Here is a 20,712-nt window from a genome sequence, read left to right on the forward strand (position 1 = left end):
CGATACTCAACATTAGTGTGAACATAACTAGGAAAAAGGTCTGAAGTCCACCCACAGCCAATGTATTCTTATTCATCTGAGCAGTTTCTTCATTCACAAACCTCTCCTCTTGATAGAATTTATCACCTTTGTTTTATCATTAATCCCTTCCTCTTCTCATTTAGATATAAACCCCTGTATACTTTACACCTTATTTTAAATGCTTAATACAAGTAACCACAGGAGAATCTCTTCTCCCCTTGAAAAACTGCAAATAAAGATGTCAGCTATTGAGTATATTTGTGGCGTCTCCAGCAGCTGCTGTTAAATACCAGCTGGTCTAGCTGATTAAAATTACCTCCGAGTTGGTATTATAAAGATGCCTGGGCAGCGTTGCTGTATTAATGGATTATTGAGTGAGCGATGAAAACCTTGGCCAGCTGATGCGTTTTATTACAGATAGGCTTTATGATGTGTAATCACTGTAATTTTTACAACTAGAGGAAATATGAAAAAAGGAGTAAAAAAATCCCCATAGAAACTGATTTAACTAGATTATTCCTACCATTCTGTTTCCTAGAAGGAATCCAAGTACATAATTGCTGTGTATAGATATCCAGGTATGGATATATACCCACAATTTATCCATCCATCTATGTGGATATGTTATCATCAATACAGACAAGCAGACAATGCACATGGACAAATGCAGTATGCATACAATTTGTGTGAATAGAAATTTACTATGTTGTTGTCTGCCAAACCACCCAATTGGCTGCAATGGGATCACATGACCTGAAATAGTTTTGAACTGTTCACCAGCTGGGCAATAGCTGAAAATCCAAATCTGGCCAACTGGACTGTGGTTTGCAATCCAAGGGACAGGATCATTTCACTCCCTTTACCATTTCCCTTTAGTTGTTTTCTTATAAGCCAAGGGTTTTATAGAACTCTACCAAATTGTCTCCCCAGATTCTCTAACTTCCAGCTTATGTTCAAAAGAAGGTATGGCAGTTTATTGGCTCGGCTATTTTTATCGCTGCTACAGGAGCCAGGACCCTACTCTATCAGTTTCCACGGCCTTTCAAATGCACTGTTCTATTTATGGCACTCTCAAGGCTTCTGTATGCTCCCAGTTGTTTTTAAGGATGAACACTGACTCTCAGGAGGCTGTGGCAAATTAAACTGGCTCACAGAGAACAGTCAAGTACGTCACTGGCTGAATGAGTGTCTTGGAGGAAAGGACAGCATCTCAGATTGGATTCTCTCTTTAGATAATCCATAGTTTCACTTTGAAGTAATATTAGGGATACTTGGGTGGCTCAGCGGTTGAGCGGTTGAAGTCTACCTTCGACTCAGGGCATGATCCCGGATTCCCGGGATTAAGTCTCACATTGGGCTCCTTGCATGGAGCCTGCTTCTGCCTCTGCTTGTGTCTTGCCTCTCTTTCTGTGTCTCTCATGAATAAATAAATAAAATCTTTAAAAAAAATTAAAGAATATAACATTCATCATCACGTGAGCAATAGGTGTTGTATGTAAGTGTTGAATCACTGAATTCTACTCCTGAAACCAGTATGTAATGTTAACTAGAATTTAAATAAAAATTTGAAACAAAAATATAATGTTCATTGTCAAGTACTACCAAGTGTATTGTTTTGGTTTTGCTGTATGATACTTAACATCAATTTTTCACATATCCATAATAAAATACTAGAAAGTTATGAAACTGATTTTTTTTAAACAAAAACACCAAAACTTATATACGAAATGATTCATTCAGAGCCCATGGTAGTTTTTGTGTAAACCTATTAACTATTTAATGGTTTCACAGAGGCCAAGAAGTCTGTTTTAGGGATGAGTTTATCCATGCCAGTAACTAACACTTCTAATAAGAGACAAGTGTGGTAAACAATATGAGCAATGAGGAGAGGCAATATTTCGAGGTCGAGAACACTTTTTTTTTTTTTTTTTGGATTACACTGTTAAAGAAAAGGTTTCTAATGTGGCTCCTATGCTAGTAATGAAGATAATTGCATAAGTATTTCGACTAATAATGTTTCCTTAAAGTAAGTGTATAACATGCTTGAGAAGGAGCATAGTCTTTTTCAATACAAAAGCACTGATATGCTGGTTTAAAAAAATTAATCATATTGGTTGAAATTTTGGCTTGGTTATTTTCTGATGGGAATGAACCTAGTCATTTATGTTATTTCCATAGATGTGCATCCTAAATATTGGACTTTATTTGCCATTCTGTCCAACCTCTCATTCAAAAGGCAACCCATCTATATACTTTATGCTGGCTGAGGACTGTCAAGTCTCTGTTGAACACTGGGGTGAAGGTACTGTTTTACAAATACTTTTTGATAGAGGATTTTTCCACTCGCTAATTCAAAATATGTTCCACCACCCAAATTCTTTCTACTGGTTTTTACCCAAGGGGCTTAGCCTTCTTGAGCAGTTCCCTATTCTAATTAATAATCCTCCAAATATCCAAATGAGCTAATGTAAAGCTCAAAGCTTGATATCAATAGGTGTTTATTTCTTTTAAAAAATATTTTTATTTATTTATTCATGAGAAACACAGAGAGAGGCAGAAACACAGGCAGAGGGAGAAGCAGGCTCCATGCAGGGAGCCTGACGTGGGACTCGATCCTGGGTCTCCAGGATCACGCCCTGGGCGGAAGGTGGTGATAAACCGCTGAGCCACCCAGGGATCCCCTTCAATAGGTGTTTAATAATAATTAATGAATGTGGAATGAATGAGGACTTAAAATAGTACTTCTTTAAAAACATTAAACTGAAAAAAATCAATTATCATAAAATAAATGAAATCAACTAAAAAATATTAAAGAAACAAAGAAAAGGAATATACATATAGCTTAATTAAATTCCCTTAATATGAAAACTTATAAATCTAAGAACAGCTAGGTGAAGAGTCAAACTTCTGACCACCTGGAACATAGTGGGCAGCAACCAGAAGCACAGAGGCCAATATATGTGAGTCAGAAGCTGGCTGGGAACAGACAGGTGGCTGTGGGGATGCACTCTTTGGTTCTAAAATACTGGCCCTGGGCAGCCCCGGTGGCGCAGTGGTTTAGTGCCACCTGTAGCCTGGGGTGTGATCCCGGAGACCCGGGATCGAGTCCCACGTCAAGCTCCCTGCATGGAGCCTGCTTCTCCCTCTGCTTGTGTCTCTGCCTCTCTTTCTTTCTCTCTCTCTCTCGGTCTCTCATGAATAAATAAAATCTTAAAATAAAATAAAATAAAATAAAATAAAATAAAATAAAATAAAATAAAATAAAATAAAATAAAATACTCTCGCTGGACATAGTAGGCTAATCTTCCACTGTTTTGGGACTTTATTCCAAGATGCAGGGCTTGGGAAGCAAGTGTTAAACCTACAGTTGTAAATTGGTACAGGGAAAACAGTCAAAACTTGTTTCTTCTGAGATCCTTTAAAAAGTTTTTAAAAATTGGGGGAAGAGTGTTGCTGAGCAGTGTTGCCTGATAAACAATAGTGAGAGTTTATAAACTCTCAATAAATGGTTTAAACGCAGCATGCCTACCAATAAAATACAAAACAAAACAAAACAAACTCTACATGTTTCATGGGTCTTCCTTCCTTTTCTTTCTCCTCTGTCTTTACGTTCTACCACCAACAGAATGCGTAAGTTGGAGGTGGGAATTTAGTGAGGTGGAGGCAAGGAAGAGGCTCTGGAAGAAAAGGTAATAAAGAATGAAGGACAGCCCAGGCAGAAAGCCAAGGTGGTGGAGGGGAGCCAGGAGAAAGTCCACTATGGGCAGCACTGTGCAGAAAGGAGGTGCCTGGTCTCCACCACCAGCAAGATGTTCTGTGGAAGAGGGTAATTAGATAACTAATCACTTTCACCTCATGTTTACTACTATTTTAAAACTGCATTCTCTCTCAAAAGAGTGGGAGGGAAAAGTTGAAGAGGAAAATCACATTAGGAGACAGTCCAGCCTGATTTGGTACTGTTATCATAAATACCAAGATGCAGAGACACTCCTCCTGCCTGAAGCTGATCAAGCTACAGAAATGATAGCTATTACTGATGGCCTAAACCAGAGCAAAGGCATTTGGTATATGGGAACTCATGACTCTGGAAAGAACCATTTCCCATTAATTTTCAATTTGAAGGAGTAATATTATTCATCATTTTTATTATTATTTAGAGGTATGAGGCCTTAACTAGAATTTTATGATCCTTGCTATGATTTATCATTATTTTTTAATTTAACGCACACTTGGAAAGTATTTCCTATGGGCCCAACACTGTTTTTTTTTTTTTTTTTTTTTTTTTTTTCCCAAAACTGTTTTAAGTGCTTTGCTAATAGAAACTCCAGGTGACAATCCAATAAAGGAATTACTCTTAATTTGACTTTAACTCAACTTTTGCAAGCATTCATTGTAACCCAGAGCCAACATAGTTTCTCCAACAAATTTCATTTAGTACAACCTTTAATTTTAATAAGATTAACTAAATTTTTTCAGTCTATAGATTCAGTTTTTACACATAATTTATAGTTCAAGTCCTAATAAAAACTTTTTTCAGGTGGTACATTGGTTAAGAAAAAGGCATTATGAAATAGTGCAAAATATCTAAATAATAATTGAAGTAAAATGAAAATAAAAGCATTACAGAGAAAGCAAATTTTAAGGAAAGAAATTTTTAGAAACACTGCCAAACTGAATTACAGATAGTATTTTTTTCTGCATTTAAATTCTGGTATAAATCTATTTATAAATAAAAAATAAGTAACTTGAGGGAAGAAAGAAACATGATGAAGAACCAAAAGCAGAAAAAGCAAAAGAACAGGCAACATGTTCTATCTGTATCCCTAAGTAGTAAAAAAAAATTTTTTCTTAGTTTGTAGTAGAAAAGCTGTTTTTTTTTATCCTTTTTAACAGAATATAATAAATGATGAATTTTCTTATTTGACTCAACAGCCTTTGTCAAATAGTATCTTATGAAATTATAAGCTTGGAAGAGGACCTCTTCATTAAGCAAGCTTATCTTTTCTGTAACATTTCAGTCAGGGAAGAATTAATGGTGGGCAAGCAGCATTCTATCTTGATATTGTGGATCATATAAAACTATATATATATATATAAAACATATAAATATTATATATAACATATAATTATAAATAAATATATGTCATATAATATATACATACATAAAATGGTAAAATACTGTCCTTAAAATAATTTCACAAAAGCCAGAAAAAAATAATAGGATTTTCACCAAAAAACACATACCAGTGATCTCAAATGTCTTAAAAGCTACTCAAGAAATACTTCTTCAGAAAACTTGGCATTTGTGTGCATCTGTTTTAAGTACTAATAGTTAGTATAAAAGGTTTTACACATATCAGGCAGAGCACCTAGAGGTTAAAAAATACAGGCAGAAGTTTAAGCCTGGTCAGAGACTTATCAAAGACACAATGTAATCAGTGCTATAAGTGATACAAGTTAGGTTAATAACAAGGTATATTTAATAATGGAGTATGATATCATACATGAATTGCCATATGGCAATAGGAAACAGCATATTGGGGCAATTAGCTATAGATATTCAGTTTGCCTCTGGCTTACGTGGTTATGGAAAAGATTGGAGAGTCAGAAAAACATTCATAGACCCAGAAATAAGCCAAGTATGAGAAAAGAGGGAGAGAAATTGAATATGAGATACTGACTTAATAATGCCAAGATTTTTATCCATATTTAACTATTATTTCCTAGTATGTCCTGAAAATTTCTCCTTCATGCTTTACAACTTACACTGTTGACTTTGATGAAAAAATTGTTTCCCTTCTAAACTAAATGTATTCTATTGGGTGGCTAATAGACTCTGAGGCAATACAGGATTTACAGTTCATCTCTCTGTTGTTAAGCCAGAATACTTTTGAAGAAGACATGCCACTGTCCCACTGTAATTTAAAAACAACTCTGACAACATATTTCTGATGAAGTTTTCTTTTTTTATGACCCTGATTAGATGGGATTTTATGTGTGTAAAGTTTTGGGGGTAATATTTTTTTTTCCTCTACACTTATATTCAGTTAAAGACATCACAACAATTGTAAAGTCACAGTTTTACCAGGCTTTATTTAGAGAATACTGATATAACCTGAAGTTGATCCAGGTCTAATTATTAGGATTAGGGTTGGCAAAGTGTTGTACTGTTTAAAGATATGACTGAAAGATAAGGATGACTTTTAGTATATGTGGAGTGGTGTTGGGGTGTGGGATATGTACTATGAGGAATTATTCTGACCTTGCAGGTTCCACATATCAGTACTTCTTAGAATTTAGTATGTCTTATGTTTCAATCACTTCAAATCTTAATCAGAAATATAAATTTCAAAACCGTGAATTTAACCACATCCTTGAAGAAAATTTCGGAAAAATATATTACACATTCAGCTTGAATAAATGTTTTGTTTTAATAAATAAATCCAACTTAATAAATGAGGTCTTAGTTGTGGAGCTAAAAAGTTTATGATTATAAACTTCTTATATGCTATATATTTTGGGAGCATTTTAACATTATGAATACTTTTTAAAAAAAATATTTATTTGAGAGAGAATGCACATACACACAGACACAAACATGTGCGCAGGCTGGGGGTGGGGCAGAGGAACAGGGAGAGAATCGCAAACAGACTCCCTGCTGAGTGTGGCACTCAATGAGGGGCTCAGTCTCATGACCCCGATATCAAATGTAAGCCATGATGTAAGCCAAAATCAAGAGTTGGACACTTAACCTGCAGAACCACCCTGGTGCCCCCCACTGTAAATACTTATTTGAAGCTAGATAGAGGCATATCTCAGAGTTATGGTGAGTTCAGTTCTAGACTACTGCAATAAAGCAATTCAAATTTATTTTTTGGTTTCCCAGTGGTGCGTATAAAAGTTGTGTTTATACTATTGTTTATTATGTGTACAGCAGCATTATGTCTAAAAAATGTATATACTTAAGTAAAAAACACTTTATTGCTAAAAATGGTAACTATTATCTGAGCTTCAGCAAGTCACAATCTCTTTGCTGGTAGAGGGTCTTGCCTCGATGCTGATGGCAGCTGACTGATCAGGGTGGTTGCTAGTGAAGTTTAGGGTGACTGTGGCAATTTCTTAAAATAAGACAATAAAGTCTGCCACACTGATGACTTCCTGTCACAAATTATTTCTCTGTAGCACGTGATACTGTCTGATAGCATTTTACTCTCTTTCAAAGGTGTAGTCAGCCTCTCAAACCCTGCCACCACTTTATCAACGAAGTTTATGTGATATTCTCAACCCTTTGTTGTCATTTGAACAGTCTCCCCAGCATCTTCACCAGGCATAGTTTTCATCTCAAGAAACCACTTTCTTTGCTCATTATAAGAAGCAAGTCCTCATCTATTGGTTTTTCATGAGATTGCAGCAGTTTAGTCCCATCTTCAGATTCCACTTCTAAGTCTAGTTCTCCTGCTATTTCTACACATCTGTAATGATTTCACCCACTAAAGTACTGAACATTAAATTTGTAAAACAACACAATATCTGCAAAGTGCAATAAAGTGAAGCACAATAAAATGAGTTATGACTGTATTTCAGAAGTATCTAAAACTATTCAAACATATTAAATGAAAATGCCATGATTTGTTTTTTGGTTGTTCACTAAGCTCTAAAACACTAGGGGGAGAAGCCATTTATTTGGAAGAAACCATGGGCAGAATTTCAAGATGAGAGAAGAAAAAATCCTGGTCTGTGTTAAACACTGCATTTCCAAATGTATAAGTTACAGTCCTTTTAGCTACAACATACCATGATCATACTGGAAATCACCGGTTTCTTAAAGCTCATAAGCCCTATTGTATTTAAAAGTTTTATAATAAATTCTGGACATAGCTATACAAATGACTGAAATTATATTCCCTGTATGTCAAAAAAGAATCAGGAAATAAAACTGAGTTGCATGCTATAAATTAAAAAACAAAAAAAAAAAACAAAAAAAAAACCAAAACACTGTGCCACTTGTATTGGGATAAGAATATTGGGTGGTTATTTCCTTAGTCTTAGGTGTTTGGTCATTCTAAAGTAGTTCTGATTCATAAACTGAGAAATTCAAAGTTATAACTGGATCAACACTCATCTCTCAGTTAATATAATAGAAGAAAAATATATAGGAGATCTGAACAACACTATCAATACCAACATGACCCAAGACATTTATAGAATATTATACTCAGTAACAAGAAAACAAATACTCTTCTTACAAGCACAGTTTACCACGACAGATCATATTAGAATTAAAAAATAAGCTTTAAATATTTAATATTTAAATAAATAAAAGTCATGCAAACTATGTTCTTGGACCATAATGGAACTGGTAATAAATAACAACAGCAAAGGATAATCCCCAAATATTTGGAAAATAAGCAGTAGACTTCTAAATAACCCATGGAACAAAAAAGAAGTCTTTAAAAGATTTTTTAAAACATCCTGAGCTGAAGAAAAATGAATTATACCATGTTAAAATTTCAGGGATGCAGCTGAAGTAGTGTTTAGAAGGTAACTTAAATTCTTATAAAAGTTAATTCTGAAATCATTAATCTGGGTTTCCACTTTAACTTAAAAGAAATAAAATAAACCCAAAGTAGTCAGAAGGAAGGAACTTTTTAAGATAAGAGCTAAAACCAATGAAATTGAAAACAGGCAAAAGAGAGAAAAAGAGAAATCAATAAAACCTAACTAATGCTGGTTCTTTTAAAACATTAATAATGTTGACAAACTTCCCTGCAGATAAGAGGAAAAATAAAAATTACCCATTGCAGGAACATACACACACACACATATATACACACATAAACTATAGACATCACATAAATTAAAAGGATATAAATCAAACTTGGTTCACAAATTTGACTCCTTAGATAAAATAGGTAACTCCTTGAACAACATAGGCTAATTAAGTCATTCAAGAAAGAAATGATAATAGTCATATATGTATTTAAAAACTGAATTCATAGTTAAAAACCTTCCAACAAAGAACACTCCCAGCTAGATGGTTTCACTGGCAAATTCTATTAAATACATAAGAAAAAAGAACAAGGATCAATAAAATAGTTAAGAAATAAACCCACACAAACAAAATCAACTAATTTTTGACAAATGTACTAAGACAATTCAATGGAGAAAGGATAATCTTTCAACAATTAGACTAATTGAATATTCATGTGCCAAAAGTAAATAAATAACTGTGACCTACACCTCTCACATTATACAAAAATTAGCTCAAGATGAATCATATGTAAAACTATAAAACAATAGAAAAAAAAGAATACTTATGACTATTAGAAGAAAATAGAATATTTATGGATTCAGCACAGTTTTTAGATATGACCCCAAAGCAAGTTTGATAAAGTTAATAAAATGGATTTCACCAAAACTAAAAATGTTTACTCAGAGATACTTAAAATATAAGACACAGATTGTAAGATAATATTATGAATCACAAATAATGGCAACAGACACATATCTAGAGTATAAAAAGAACCCTCAAAATACAGTACTAAGAAAACTAACCCAATTTATAAAAAGGGCAAAAGATGTGAGCCATTTGAACATTTTAATTATACTTTTAATTTTGGGATAATTATTATTCATATGCAGTAATAACAAATAGTACAGAGAGATTCTGTGACCTCTACTTCCCTAAAATTAACATCTTGTAAAACGATAGTACAATATCTCAACCAGGATATACAACCACTGATACAGTCATAATACAGAAATGTTCCATTACCAAAAGGATCTTTCCTGTGTTTTCTTAGCCAGACCCACTTTATTCCTATCTGTCTGGTCAGTCTGTTCATTTTATTGATCTTTTCAAAGAAAGAGATTTTTGTTTCATTGTTCTTCACTGTCCTGTTTTTAATTATATTGGTTTCAACTTTTACCTTTATTCCTTCCTTCCACTTGGTTTATCCTTCCTTTTGCTCTTCTTTTTCTAGGTCTTGAGGTAGAAGCTCAGATTACAATTCAACTTTTTCTCTTTTCTAATGTAAACAGTGTAATAAACTCCCCCACTTAGCTCTGCTTTAGCTGTATCTCACAAGTTCTGATATAATATATTTCATTTCATTCACTTCAGTAAAATTGCACCTGGGTGGCTCAGTGGTTGAGCATCTGCCTTTGGCTCAGGTCATGATCCCAGGGTCCTATGATGGAATCCTGCATCGAGTTCCCTGTAGGGAGCCTGCTTCTCCCTCTGCCTATGTCTCTGCTTCTCTCTGTGTGTCTTTCATGAATAAATAAATAAAAACAAATAAAATAAAAAAATAAAATCTGCTAATCTCCATCTTTTAATTGGTGCACTTAGCCATTTACACTGTCTCCATGGTGACAGTGAATCAAGAAAATGGAATATAGAGAAGACTATTATTTGTGGAAGTGTGGAATGAAAGAGCAAATGAGTAGGGCTGCTGGAGGAGAAGGGTCAAAGCAGCATTTTTGTCGTGTTTACTTTTTTCTGTAAAAAGAAACTACCAACGAGGAGAAGGCTAAAAATACTGCAGACATAACACCTGATGACTCATGGCCATGAAGGAGAGATAAACAGTCAATTCCAAAGTATATAAAAAAAGAGGAAACAGAAGGACAAATAATAAGGTGAGATTCAGGCTGCTGGCAAGGGAGAAAGAAGTTGAGCTAGTCATTTCTGGTGGCATACAGATTGGGCAGTCACTGGAGAACATCAATAAAAGGATGACCCAGCAGGGTAGTTGGATGCTTTAAAAATGGTAGTGGCTCCAATCCACAATGTCCTCCACTCTCCCAAGTACTATGCACCATTTGAGTTATTACCAAATCACAGATTCTATCTTTATTTGTTTAAGCTGCATTTCCTCCACTGCTATTATCAATTCTTACCCAGACAGTGCAAAGCCCTCCTAACTGGTATCCTTATTTCCAGTTTTGCCTCTCTCAAATACACAAACTAAGTAATTTATTTCAAATGCCAATTATACCAAATCATTTCCTGCTTTATATTCTCAAAAATCAGTTACACATGGTGGATATTCTTTAGAATTTGATCTTTGTCCTTCTCATCTCACTTTACTATCAATTTCAATTACCATTATGTACTATGTGGACTATCAAACGGATACTTCCAAATCTTTCCCCAAAGCTCCAAAACCGTATCATTCAATTTTCCACTGGATACTCATGGTCTCACAGATACTCCAAATTCCACACATCCATAACTGAATTCTTCTTTTCTCATCTTTTTTTTTTAAATTTTTTAAAAAAATTTTTATTTATTTGTGATAGTCACAGAGAGAGAGAGAGAATGAGGCAGAGACACAGGCAGAGGGAGAAGCAGGCTCCATGCAGGGAGCCCAACGTGGGATTCGATCCCGGGTCTCCAGGATCGTGCCCTGGGCCAAAGGCAGGCACCAAACCGCTGCGCCACCCAGGGATCCCGAATTCTTCTTTTCTTTGACATTTCTTTCTCTAGCATTCATTATCTCTGTGATTTTTATCATCATTTTCCTTGCTGTCCAAATTATCTTTGATTTTTCTCTCTCCTTCATTCCCATAGTCAATTAATTACAAGTCCTGACAATTCTGGCAACTTGGTATTTTCCAAATTTTTCCACTTATCTCTATCCTCAGTGCTTTATCTTGCTTTAGGCTGCCATCATCTCTTTTAGAAAATAGAAAGTTACTACTTTTATAAGCTCATCACTGCTACCCAATTCTTACTTGTCCTTCTAATCTCTTACCACTGTGCAATCAGCACAATCTATCTAAATCACAAATAGGACCAGAAAACCATGTTTCATACCATCCCCCTCTCCTTCCCCTAGAAGAAAGATCTAGACCAATGCTGTCCCACAGAACTTTCTATAATGACTAAGTTGTTCTATATCTGTGTTGTCCAACATAATAACCACTAGTTACTATGTGGATGGCTACTGAGCACTTGAAATAGGTACAGTGTGACAAAAGAAGTTTTTATAATTTAATTTTAATTCATTTAAATTTTATAGCTACTTGTGTGGTTAGTTACATATTGGTCAGTATAGATCTAGATGGTTCTTACCATGGCATAGAGAGTTTCCATGTCCTGGCACTGCCTCATTTTCCTCATTTCCTCTCAAATAAAATCTCATCTAGTTATAGTAAACTGGCTAGTGCCTCTTGTATCCATGTGTGTATTCAGACATTCACACTTTTGTTCATACTGTTCTCCCTGCATGAAGTCCTCAAACTGTTTTGATTATATTGTTCTTGCTTACATTTCAAGAAACACCCTAGGTAATAATATATTCTAGGGAGTTTCCTCTAAAACTTCAGTAAATCTCAGAAAATTTTAGTTATTTATCTAATTCCTACACCTCCACCCCCAAATATGCCTGCCTCCAGGGCATAGAGCACCAACTGATCTAAGGTAACCATAAATCCTACTCCCCATTTTCTCAGCCTTTCTTGTATCTATGGTTGGCTACGTACCTACATTCCACCAATAAGATTTTGGCCTATGCTTGCTACAGGTGGTTGCTGGGAAATTTTCTGCTTTACTTGATCAAATAGGGCAAATAAGACTGGCAACAATCTCTTGCACAAACATGTAGCCTTGAACTATTATTGAACTACTGAATAAATGATGTGTAGTTATAACAGAATTTTGAGATCATTTAGCATAATCATGAAGAAAAGCCAAGAGAATCTGCCCATCTCAATACTGTAGAGCCACTGAGCCAGCAGCTGCCTACCTCCAGACTTGGTACTTTTCAGGAAAAAAATAACAACAAAAAATAATATATGGCCATTTGTTCAGGCCATTGCTGGTTGAGGTTCTCCTAATTGCAGACAAATGCATTTCTGATACAGTGTTCCACTTGTGTGCTCTCACAGCATGATTGTTACAATTACACATTAAAGTAACATGTACATATATACCATACTAATCATTGTAACAGTTATCTTGACTACCCAGACTTAATAGGAAATGGAGTAAATATTAAAAAGGCATGATTTAATCTAAGTCTATATTATTCCAAATCTCATTTCTTTTTGCACTATGCAATGTTGTAAGTTCCCTGTGTACAAATGCCTAGTATTTATTAGGAATTTAAATATCTGTTACATTATACTTGGAAGTATAGTGGAGACATGAGTGAAACATGCCATGGAATAAGCTGTCTGTGATGGTACCAACTCCCCAACAAGGGATGGTCAAGTTGTGATACTCAACTACTTAATAAAGATGCTGCAATTGAGATTAAAATAAGTATTTCATCATTAGTTAAAAGAGTGACCTTCGAAGACCCAAGATGCTGGGATTCTCGGCAGGACCAATGACAAAGCCCAATGGCAGGCACCAGAGACCTCACACCAACTTGGGCTGCAATATACTCATCCAAACTCTTTGAACACGGTTGTTACATAAAGCTACATTTCAGCTTAAATATAGTATCTTTTAGTCTACAAATTCTCCATTTTGGGCAAAAGAATCTTACAAGAAAATGAGACTGGAATATTCAGTTTGTCTCTAATCTGGTCATTTGACAGAAAAGAAAACAGTTATATCTTGCCTAAATTGTTCTGGTGAACACATGCTACCTCCATATAGAAACAATCTCCTTTTCTAAGGAATTACAGATCTATTTTTTAAGAGTTCCAAAACATTGTTAGATTTTAGAGGTAAAATACATTTTGTTACATTGTAAATGTTAAAAACAGATTTTTCTTCATGTTCCATCTTCTTACTATGTCCTCCATTTTCCTTAATTCCTCAAATATTACTGACAATCGTTCAAATACACCTTCAAAGTGTTTTAGTTTTCTGGCTGTTAACGTATGTGTTCATTAATAAGTACATTCTTATTTTTGTCCTCACATTTTTTGTTTCTTATAAAATCAATTTATGATCAATATAGACAACTGAGAAATAAACGCCATGCATTTATTCCCTCAGAGATAACCACTGTTAACATTGCTTCCAGTCTAATTTTCATGCAAAAACATCTATAATTTTTAAAACTAGGAACACAGATCATACATCATTTTCCTTCCTGATTTTTCACTTAAAACATACCATAAGCATCATTTTTGGGATTAAACAGTCCACAAATATATTAAATATAGCAAAATATTTCATCAAATGGATTTATTTACCCATTATTTCCTTTATTATTAGAAATGTAGTAATTCTCACTTCATATTATAAATAACTCTGTGATAAACATCTTTATACCCAGCTTCTCTGCTGAGTCCCTTAAGATATCTATTGGCTTAAAAGTGGAATCATGAGTCAAGGAGACCAACTTTATTAGGCATGTAACTTACTTTCTCAATTGTCTCCTAAATTGATATCAACCTCAATTAAATTTCCTCTAAACCTTATCAATCTAAACAAAAACTGTACTTTGCTGTTTAATTTGTAATTTTTAAAAATATTTGAATAGTTGAAACCTTTTCACTATATTTATTAGCTACTGTCATTTTTTTCCTATGCATTTTTGGTTCACTTTATTTTTCTACTTTGTAGGTTAAATGGTTTCTTACTAAATTTAAGGGTTTATTATTATAAAGAATAGAATTTTGCTTTTAATTCTTTATATATTATCTTTCCACATGTTGCAATTCTTTAAAAAAACAAGTTTTTCTTTGCATTGAATTTTATTGGAATGAAATTTTGTACTCAAATTTCAAATTTACATTCTGAAATTTCTTTCACTGCAATTTTTCTTAGAAAATCCATGGTCACTAAGAGATTGATTCATGCATGTATTCATATATGTTTTCTACCAATTATTTAGAGTTTTAATTTTTAAAATCTATACTTTCAAGTTGATGTTCCTCAAAAGAAAAAATTTTCCATTTTGAATAATAGTTCTTTATATAATTAGTTTATATTTCCTTCCTTTGTTTTTACCTCCTTCTCATTCATCCATCCATCCATTCAGAAATATGTACTGAATGCTCACCATGTACCAGGTTCTGTTAAGGAGGCATGTGGGATAAATTAATGAACAAGACAAACTCTTACTCTCACAGATTTTACATGCCAAAATTCAAAGCTTTTATAATTGAATATCTTATTAATAAAGAATAGTCTTTCAATGCTATGGTTCCACAGTATTTTTATTTTACTGTTGCCATTCCTGTATTCTTTTAATGTCTCTTTTAAATAGTATATAGTTGGATTTTGTCTATAAACTCAATTGAGAATCTCTGCCTTTTATTAGAAGAGCTTAAAGCATTTTTATATACCTAATTTTGACAGTATTTATCATTTTGTTTTATGCTTTCTTTTTAAGCACTCGTTATTAGCTTTTGTTATTCTTACTACCTTAAGTCTTATAAGTCAAGTAATTGTACTTAGCACATAAAAATTCGTAACAATGAACATTTTATTGAGTGTTTACAATATGCCAAGTACTGTTCTCTACAGTACTTTATTTTTCATTTACTCCTTACAATGCTATTGTGTAAGATACTAATTTATAGGAATTTTATAAAACAAAATATTCTTTAGTTATTAGAAACATCACTGAAATAGTATATTTGATTTCTTCCATGTATGCTGATAAATTATGTAAACATTTGTATTTTTTCCCCACTTTGAATTATTTACTAGAGTTAAATAGATCTAAGATCCAAATTATTTTAGTTACTTTTACTTACTTTTAATTACTTCAGATGATTATTTTTGACCTGCATTCAGTTGTACATAATGCTAACCATATCTTACTGGTTACATTGCTTTCTAGCAACCTTTTAAGACCTGCTTTCCTCTTGCTTGAATTATTAATTTTACTCACCTTTCAGTGTGAAGAGCATATTTTTACCTGAAAAGGCACGTGGATAGTACATATTCTGAATTTATGCATGCATCTGACTGGGCACAACCTTTCCTTTTGGCCTTCATCTACTTAAAATTCATTATTACTTTGTCAGTATGATTCTATTTCTTCTGTTTCATCAGTTAACTACACTGCTGTGGGCCTTAGGCTTCCCAGTGCCTTTGACTATTCCATTTCCTCCTTAGCAGGCTTGTGTCTGATCATTCCCCGTAAGACTCCTCTGATTCCAGGCCTTGTACCACCTGCCTGGTCTTTATTGTTATCTGATCACTCCGAGTTTGGCTCATGGTCCAAGCTAACACACAGGACTTTTGAGTGCCCTAATTTTCTATCACATCCTAGTCTCAGTCAAATTAGAGTGTGGATATAGGCTCACGAGTTTAAAGCCAAGACTTCAAAGATTCTTGGTAGCTGGCTGATCTAAAGCCCTTGTAAGCTGTGATTTCCTCATCTACAAAATAGGGATAGTAGTATTGAGCTCAATGTGTTGTGAAGATAAATAAAATAATTTACATAAAGCCATTAGTAAAATGCCTAGCCCACAGGAAACAATAAATATTAGCAATTATTGATATTTATTTATTTATTTATTTTTAAGTTTTTTTATTTATGATAGTCACACAGAGAGAGAGAGAGAGAGGCAGAGACACAGGCAGAGGGAGAAGCAGGCTCCATGCACTGGGAGCCCGACGTGGGATTCGATCCCGGGTCTCCAGGATCGCGCCCTGGGCCAAAGGCAGGCGCCCTGGGCCAAAGGCAGGCGCCAAACCGCTGCGCCACCCAGAGATCCCCTGATCATTATTTTAAATAATTTATTATTCTTCCCCATAATTTTTAATCATGATAATTCTTCATAGAGAAGTGAAAAATAAAACCAACTTTTTTCAAAGGGAGTAATTAATTCTGGAGGAATAGTCAGTGGTATAAGACAAAAAACATCATTGGACTGTTTAGTTCCTCATTATGTTTTTTACATTTAATGTATAATATAATACTTACTGAAAAGAATATTTTAATTATTACCTGTATTTAGAATAGAAAGCTATTTGTTTAAACGTGAGAGACAGAATTTTTAAGGTGGGAAATCATATGGACTTTGATGATTAATAATTATATTTTTATCATATGTTTAGACATCAAATACAGGTTTAAAGACTTACTAGTCACACATGATTATACCATGATATGTGCTGAATATGCTATGATATAAATATTTTTAAATTATATCACAAAATTTACCAGGTTATTAATCAGTAACCAAGAACCTCCCCAATTAAATCACTATAAACCACCACAGCAAAACAATTGCTAATTCAGAAAATAGGAAATAAGGGAAATGGAAGATGTATAATAAACATTTGGGAGATATGAAATTTATCCCATGAGTGTTGTACAGAGCTCATAATTTAAGAATGCTAAAGCCCAAGTGTGTTATGAGGGTCTTTCCTCAAAAGTGACATTAATTGCATATCCCACAGATGCTTATTATGTATTCTATTTATATCAAAGTATAAAATGTAGTTGAAAATATACAGGTTCAATATATTTAAGGGTGATAATAAAACATAGTTACTCTGGCCTAGCAAAATTGTTATTTATAAACTTGAATTTATGGTCTCTCTGTAAAATAGTATTATGGTATTAAGTGAAAATGGCATTCAATCTTTACACTTGAATCTCCTGTGATTAAGAGTCTTTGGGACTTAAACAAGTACATATTCAGGCATAGAACTATAACATTGTATTTTAGAGGCTTTTGCACAAAAATAACCCCTAAGTGATTAAATCATAGGACATTCTTTTCTCATACTTTAAAAATGAAAATGCCCAAAAAAGCAACTCTTAGGAATTACCTTGGAAAACTGGAAATAATGTAATCGATGCTTACTTTGGATATTAGTCAGTATGCATTGACAGGCCCCTATGGAACATAACTTTTAAAAGTCTAATACCCATCAATAATTGGCAAACAAGGGCAGCCCTGGTGGCTCAGCGGTTTAGCACCGCCTTCAGCCCAGGGCGTGATCCTGGAGACCAAGAATTGAGTCCCACGTTGGGCTCCCTACATGGAGCCTGCTTCTCTCCTTCTGCCTGTGTCTCTACCTCTCTCTGTGTCTCTCATGAATAAATAAAATCTTTAAAAAAAATTGGCAAACAAAAGACAACTCAAAATATTATTTGAGTTAAAGCAAAGGAACTTTGTCCAACAGGAGAAGTCCAACAGGAGTAATCTTTCATAAAGTTAATGAAAAACACAGTGAAAAGTATTTTTAGAAAATATTATAATATCACTTTTATAGCATTAAACATTTAACTTCAAATTAATTTTGTTTAAACTAAATATGTAGTTGATTAACATTTTCTAACAGGAAAACCAGCTACAATCATCCAGAGGATAATGTACTTAAGTATCTAAAATAATAGCATTAATAAGCAAATTATTATAGAATATTCAAGATCTCATGGGTAATTTTTCCCATATTTCAAGATAAATATCAATTTATTTAAAATAGATAAGCTAATTTGGAAAAACTTCAGCCAATGTTAGTACAATTAATATTTTTACACTAATTATTCTAATTTTGTTAAATAAATGTATTAGCAAAATGCAACAAATGTTTATATATTAGCACATCTACCATATCAAGAGACTTCCACATATATTCTCTTATAAAAACCAGAAAAAAACACCTATTTTTAAAAATGGAGTAACTACAAAGTCTTTCCCTTCGGGATAATTATAACCATCTTATAAAACAGATTTTTTTAAAGATTTATTTATTTATTTATTTATTTATTTATTTATTTATTTGAGAGAGAGAGAGAATGCTGGTGCATGCGCACATGCAAGCAGGGGAGGGGCAGTCGGTCAGAGAATCTCAAGCAAACTTCACATTGACTGGAGTGCCTGCTCGTAGGCTTGATCCCAAGACCCTGAAGTCATGATGTGAATTGAAATCAAGAGTCAGATGCTTAACTGCTTGGCCACCCAGGTGCCCATATAAAGCATATTTAAATAAATCTTAATGTACCATGCAACCGCTAAAGATTGACTAGAATGAGAAACCTGGACTCAACAGGGCTATAATTTCATTTTGCTATTACTTTCCTCACATGAAATAAACACACATTTATGATTTACTCCCATTCTATACAAATTGTTAATACTGATAACATTTCCCACAGACACATTCATTACTGACATTTTAATCGTATTGTTTTATAACTTTGTTAGAATATTTTGGTATACAAGAAATATTTGAAAATATTTGTTTGAAAATTAGAATTCTATAAAAAATAGTTGGGACACAAAAGCACATTTTAGATGAAGCAGCTATGGGTTCTGATGTCATCCTACAGAAGAATAATTTTTACTAACTGAATATTGATTATTTTAGATTTGTCCACTAAGAGGATAACATACTCAAAGTGCAAACTTATTGTTTATGAGTTTAATAATGAACGTCAGCCTAAATTACCAACTTTCAACAGGAAAGGACAGTAGCACCAACAATTATTTAGATGAATTTTACTCATAGCACATAAAACAAAACATTTCAATTTATTTCCATGAGGTACAAACCTGTAATTTTTTTTAGCATTAAATACACAAAATTATTGTGCCAAATCACTGTAATGTTTCTTGAAGTTTACTCCTCAACATCTATACTGTCTCTTTAGAAGCACTGGCCTAAAAGACAGATGTTATGTTTCCACTTAAACAGAAGCTCATATGCTTTGGTGAAGAAAACACAGAAAGCCAGAGGTGGAAAGGTTCATGAAACCCCGTACTACATCATATTCACAGAGCCATGACATCCTAATGGAGTAATGGTAATGCCAAATAATGATAACAAAAGTACCGCCAAACATATATTGAATGGTTACTACCTATTGAGTACTATGATTTTTGTATATTATGACTGAATTCTCATAGGTACCCTATGAAGTAGGTACCATTATTTTTAATCTCCATTTCACAAATGAAGAAACTGAGGATCAAAGTGGCTAAACGTCTGTTTCATTTCAAAGCCTGTGCTTCTAATTGCTATTTCATATTATACTCGTATATTTCTTTGGCCCAAAGATTCTAACAGTCATCAATAGGAAATACACAGATGAGTAGTACAACTGAAGGTACCATAGAGACAAAGGAAAAGCTGACCACATGCGCCCCACAAAGAGAAATAATACAATCAAATTTAATAAATGTAGCAAATAAACTCCTTGCACTATAAAATGCAGTAGAGACCAATTAAGAGAATGAATGACTTCTTCAAAGATTAAAAAGTATGTATATTCTTAGTTAATGCAGCAGAGATTCTATACTAAAATAATGGGATAAGTAAGTCAGCTATGGTTACCACAAGCCCTGGTACTGTTAGTACTGCTGAAAAATAAAGCTGCAAGGATTAAGAGTGATTATGTCCTGGATCATGGAATTTTATTGGGAAGTTGCTGGTGGGATGTCAAAGAAGCTCTATGAATCATTACGAGGAAGAGAAAGCTGATAGAAACTAATGTCTGAAAAGGAAACTGGAACACAATGGTTTATAAATCATCTTACCCAAGTCCATGCCACCACCACTGCAATGTAAAGCTTCAGCTCAAAGAGGTAATAAACAATAAAGCATTTCAAAGAAATGATATGTCCAACATTAATTTCTTTCCCCAATATTTAAGACCAATATCTAGACATTAGTAAACAATCTTTGACAGTCTAAAAAGGGCTTTTGTGTTTGACTAAACCATTTTTTTTTAAAGATTTTGTTTGTTTATTCATGAGAGTCAGAGAGAGAGAGAGAAAGAGAGAGGCAGAGACACAGGCAGAGGGAGCAGCAGA

General features: G+C 33.8%; 1 protein-coding gene and 1 long non-coding RNA gene across 26 annotated transcripts in view; one reads left to right on the plus strand and one right to left on the minus strand.

The window, feature by feature from the left end:
• Window positions 1-20,712, minus strand: part of TBC1D5 (TBC1 domain family member 5) — a 546,849-nt gene that overhangs the window by 185,540 nt on the left and 340,597 nt on the right. The window lies entirely within an intron of this gene.
• LOC140614080 (uncharacterized) overlaps window positions 1-20,712 on the plus strand; it is a 121,364-nt gene that overhangs the window by 41,251 nt on the left and 59,401 nt on the right. Inside the window, exon 4 of one of the 5 annotated variants that reach the window (XR_012014971.1) lies at window positions 2,200-2,323. The exons of the other annotated variants lie outside the window; for them this stretch is intronic. This is a non-coding gene — a long non-coding RNA (uncharacterized lncRNA). The remainder of the gene's footprint in view (window positions 1-2,199; window positions 2,324-20,712) is intronic. 5 annotated transcript variants of the gene reach the window in all.

Source organism: Canis lupus, chromosome 22, assembly GCF_048164855.1.
Source record: "Canis lupus baileyi chromosome 22, mCanLup2.hap1, whole genome shotgun sequence".
Taxonomy (NCBI): Eukaryota; Metazoa; Chordata; class Mammalia; order Carnivora; family Canidae; genus Canis; species Canis lupus.